Genomic DNA, 5396 nt, shown 5'->3' on the forward strand with positions numbered 1-5396 from the left:
AACAAATGAATAAAATTTTTTTAATGTAGCACATACTTTAAGTTAGCAACGACAAACCTAAAAGTGGTTCTCAAATCAAATTCAGTATGTTACTAAAGGAAAAGAGAACGGATATTGGGCCAGCAGAAACAACAGCTTCCTGGCCAGGAAGTCTGGCTTATCCTTTCGCCTACGAGAGGGACAGTGACCGGTACAACCTGCGAACTAAGACCCTGGCTATTTCCACCTTGGGATCCCAGAAGCACTTTTGGTTTGATGAACTAAAATTCAGAAAGCCTGGTTCCCAATTCTGATTATCTGCACACCTGGAAATCTCCCTTAACTTTTCTGGACCTTCATCCCCACCTTTGCCAAATGAAGAATGAATAGAACCTGCCTGGTGAAGCTTCAACAAGATAAAATTCATAAAATTGCTTCAAAATCCATAAAGCACTTCTCCATAAATGTAATGGATCATCTCTCTTGCTCCAAGGAAACCAGGAATAACCTGAGCCTAACTCATCCCATTTGCAAATGATAGGGCACCTGAGGTCGATGGAAGATGGTGAGACTAATAGAGGAGTTTAGATCGGATCCACTGTCGCACACCCTTCACCGCAGACAGAGGACCAATCCACCTCTTTCTGGTATACTGAGAAATGTTTCTGAGCTCTTCCTTTTCCCTGAATAAGAGTGAAAATAGCAGGTGAGCTGGGGCCAAAGACTTAAACTGGTAAGTAGGTGGAACACAGAATTCCTCATTGAGAACATCTCTTCTAGGAAACTAATTGGATTGGGAAGCAAAGATTCCTGCAGGAGGAAATTTATTGCAGAAATTATTAGGATAACAAAAGTTTGAAAGTAAATGCCCTGCAATAAGAGATTGATTACATAATTACACAAATTATGGTATTATCTCCTCCAGTGGCATAAGAGGAGGTCATGAAAAAGGATGATATGGATGTTACATGGAAGGATTTCCAGGATCTAATAGCTGAGAAGAGCATATAAAGTATGATCCTGCTTTTACCAACCAGTCAGTCATGTAGATGTATTCATATGCATGGGCAAAGACCGAAGAGGTATACAGTGGAGTCACATCATACATGCATTTAACTTCTCTGAATTCAACTCTATACAGAGCCCAGGGTGAGGGAGAGAGAGAAAAACTTAAATAGTGCAGCTCTGACTGGCCAACTCTACTCACTGAGCCCAGGAGTGACATGGAAGCACAAGGCTGCTGAAATTCCCCCAATTCCCCTTCTAGACGTGAGCATCCTCCCATGCTGAGTGTAGTCTAATGCTTCAAGATATGCATTTTTCATATTACCAGTGCTCTGTGCTCAGTCATATCCGACTCTTTGCAACCCCATGGACTGTAGCCCATCAGATTCCGCTGACCGTGGGATTTCCCAGGCAAGAATACTGGAGTGGGTTGCCATTTCCTTCTCCAGGAGATCTTCCCGACCCAGGGATCAAACCCACATCTCCTGCATTGGCAGGCAGATTCTTTACCACTGAGCCACCAGGGAAGCCCCTCTTTTTTCTTTATGATAACCTATATCTCCAAATTTCCTAAAAGCAACATATATTTATGTAACATATTTTCAAAGGATAGGTAAGAACCCCTCACAGGTACTTGAGGGACCCTCCAGAAAGTTCCATTTAGGGATCTCAGCTTGGCCAGCCCACAGAGGCAGCTTCCTGTTGGGTCTGTCCTTCTGCCGTGGCTTGCGACGCTGCTCTCTCCCTTTCCCTCAGCCCTTATCAGAAAGGATCTCCATGGGTTATAGCATTAGGCCGGCCTGGGCAGCCCTGGATGGCTGCAGGGCCCAGGGTGCCAGGCAGCTTGGGGCCATCTCAGCCCATCGCCCCCGGGCTCCATCAACCCTTGTTAGTCCTCATTAGCAGCCCGAACCCAGACAGGCTGCCTCCACGCTGGGTCCTTGATTTTTCTATTTTGAGAGGGTTACTCAGGCCAAGTCATCAAATCAAGTTATGCCCCTGACGTCTTAGGATTGCAGGGCCCTGACAGCTTCCTTCCTCCACCAGTCCCCATAGACCACAGTGGTCCGACTCCAGGCCCCCAGCAGCATACAAACACACCCTGTCACAAGCACACAGACCCACATGCTCATATGCACACACAGACCCACACGCACACCCCTTCGCAGGCTCATGAACATATTCTGTCACCCACCTTCACACAAATAAGCATCTTCCATCTCAATGACATAAACACCCACACTCAGGGGTCCTCAGGAGTCACAAGAGATCCAGACCACTTGCAGTTTCGGGGGCTCCTAGGATATTAAAGAATGAGAAATTACAACCAAGTCCCCATGTTTGCAGCTGTTCTAAGTGTTTACATGTAACAAATTATCATGGTGTGTTTTAAATGCAATATAATTGTGTCCTCCACCAAATAATGATTGGATTTATGAACTATTAATTCCCAGGGCACTGCAGGCTGTGGGCCTCAGTAATGCGATGTGCTCAGAGTGCATGATGGATGCCTTCTCCTCTCCATCTTGTCAGCGGATCTCGGACTGCGTGTATAACCTCATTTGGGGATAATATCAAGAGCCCATATCTGAGCCCTTTGTGAGTATGAAGCCCAGCCAAATGGCTCCTGTCAACTGCTGAACGCACACACACTGGAGAGGCCTGGTGTTTGACCACCATCCCACCCAGTGTACCCACCCACACCCTCCAGGAGAAAGCCCAGGGTCCTGTGGCTCTCCGGTCACCCTGGTAACCACTTGGCAGTCGTGGGAATGTCTCGGAGCTCAGGAGGATGCTCAGCACCATCTTCCCCACCCCCTTTCAGGACAGAGGGTTCTCCATAAACCCCAGATGCTTGGCCACCCTGCCCTGGCTCGGGTTCTCTCTGCTCGTCCCTGACACGGCAGCCTGGACCAGCTCTGATGAGAAGGAACGTGAAGCCAGCCATCCTGGAATTTCTTTGTATTATAACCTGAATCCTCATCCTCTCCCATCAAGCAGCTCTAGGTCAGGAGCCACTCCACTCAGGGCTTCTATTCTGTCCACCTGTGTCTCAGAAAGTTTTGCATACACACACACACACTCACTCACACTCACTCATTCATGTTCTCATACTCGCACCCATACAAGTACACTTTAAAAGATACACTTTGAAAGACAGTGTGGTTTTAGAAGTAGATTCTGGCCTTTAGAAGCAAAGTCTGGCCATTTGAAGCTCTCTTCCAACCCTTATGAGTGGTCACTTAAAGAGTCATTTGTCCTCTCTAAGCCTCAATTTTCCAGATCTTTAAATTAGATCCAGAAAAGATCTGCCTCATAAGCCTTTGAGGCAGGATGTCTATGAGATATTTGTAAAAGCACCTAGCACATCACTTCTTCACGGCACAGGGCAAGCCCCAAACCACAGAGGGGTCAGCAAACCCTCGGCTGAAGCCCTGGAAATCACTCAGGCCTATGCTTACAGAGTGAGGCTGGATGGGGATGGCAGAGATGAGGGAATGACAGCGATCAAAAATGTTGGTTCGCTCCTCAGTCTTTCCTAAATTAACAAATCAAAGACCTGCACAAGGAAATAATCAATACAGGACATGACCCAGGAGAAATTCTGTCCCCATCCAGGGAATGAGGTGGCAGACACAGAAGACAAAGGAAAGCTTGCCATTCCTTATAAGTCTTTCTGGAGACCGTCTGCAATATAGCCTCTAAATAGATGCTCTTCCATGGCTGACCGAGCAAGAAGGCCCCTACACAATGACCCATCGTTAGCTGTAGCTGCAAAACTGGAAGAACAGGGACTTTGCTGGTGGTCCAGTGGTTAAGAATTCACCTGCCAACGCAGGGGACATGGGTTCAATCCCTGGTCTGGGATGATCCCTCATGCCACAGAGGAACTAAGCCCGTGCATCACAACTACTGAAGTCTGTGTGCCCTAGAACCCGCTCTGCAACGAGAAGCCACTACAATGAGAAGCCCCTACACCACAGCTAGAGAGTAGCCCCAGCTCTCCAAAACTAGAGAAAGCCTGCACACAGCAACAAAGACCCAGTGCAGCCAAAAATTTTTTAAAAAAAGAAAAATTTAAGTCTGTATTAAAAAAAAAAAAAAAAAAAACCTGAAGAACAGAAAGTTTCAAGACCTTGCCCAACATTCCCCAGTCAGCCTCAGGATCAGCACACAGAGTCCAGCTCTTAAATCAAAGACAACATCAATGTCGATTTTTGGTACAAGTATGCCCTCAGTAAAAGAGCTCAGTATGGCTTTTCGAGTCAGGTGGGCCTGGGTTCAAATCCCGGCTTTACCATTTACTAGTTGTGTGACTTTGGGAAATTTTCTTAACCTCTTCCTTCTAAATTTTATCATCTATAAGACAGACATAAATAATGCCTGCCTCTCAATGTTTGTGAGGTTTATTTTTTAGGAGCCTAGTTCATGTTTTTCACATGGGTAAGCACTGGATTAAACGGCTATCTCCTTTCCCTCTCCTCTCCTGCCCCATTGTCTCCTTCACATGTCAGAGAGAAATAAACTGTGGTATCCCTGAGTCTACCTGTGTTTCAGATGAGCATAACTGAGTATTCATATCCGTTCTGGCCCAGGTGTAGAGAGTCATGGGAGAAAGTGAGGTGGATGAAACTGGAGCCTATTATACAGAGTGAAGTAAGCCAGAAAGAAAAACACCAATACAGTATACTAACGCATATATATGGAATTTAGAAAGATGGTAACAATAACCCTGTGTACGAGACAGCAAAAGAGACACTGATGTATAGAACAGTCTTATGGACTCTGTGGGAGAGGGAGAGGGTGGGAAGATTTGGGAGAATGGCATTGAAACATGTGTAACATCATGTATGAAATGAGTTGCCAGTCCAGGTTCGATGCACGATACTGGATGCTTGGGGCTGGTGCACTGGGACGACCCAGAGGGATGGAATGGGGAGGGAGGAGGGAGGAGGGTTCAGGATGGGGAACACATGTATACCTGTGGCGGATTCATTTTGATATTTGGCAAATCTAATACAGTTATGTAAAGTTTAAAAATAAAATAAAATTAAAAAAAAAAAAAAAAAAAAAAGAAAGTGTCCTGTAAGTGTCAGGACCCACCCCCCATTCATGGAGTCACTGCCCCACCTCCTTGCACAGCTGGCGGCAGAAAGTCATCGGCTGTCCTAGGAAGCCCTCGGCTCCCAAGCTCACCTCTGTGTCTAAGCACACAGCCAGAAGCCATCCTTCAAGGCCATTAATTAACCAGGGTCTTTGGAGATGACTTTCTCTGTTTTTGGCATGATTTGCTGATAAGAGTTTTAGAACCGAGGTTCCTCTCCATCCCCAGCCTCAGCTGTTTGTTCCCTCCATGTACAGTTAGTGGCACAATCATTTCATCAAGAAACATCTCCTGAGCTCACTGGCCA

The 5396-nt window shown here is 46.2% G+C and overlaps 1 long non-coding RNA gene across 1 annotated transcript; it reads left to right on the plus strand.

Moving 5' to 3' along the window:
• Positions 1 to 476: 476 nt before the first annotated feature.
• On the plus strand, positions 477 to 3290 carry LOC129633645 (uncharacterized). Its single transcript, XR_008705197.1, has 3 exons — positions 477 to 712; positions 2439 to 2583; positions 2810 to 3290. It is a non-coding gene; the product is annotated as an uncharacterized LOC129633645 (long non-coding RNA).
• The last annotated feature ends 2106 nt before the right edge of the window (positions 3291 to 5396 follow it).

This window comes from Bubalus kerabau, chromosome 19, assembly GCF_029407905.1.
Source record: "Bubalus kerabau isolate K-KA32 ecotype Philippines breed swamp buffalo chromosome 19, PCC_UOA_SB_1v2, whole genome shotgun sequence".
In the NCBI taxonomy this organism is placed as follows: Eukaryota; Metazoa; Chordata; class Mammalia; order Artiodactyla; family Bovidae; genus Bubalus; species Bubalus kerabau.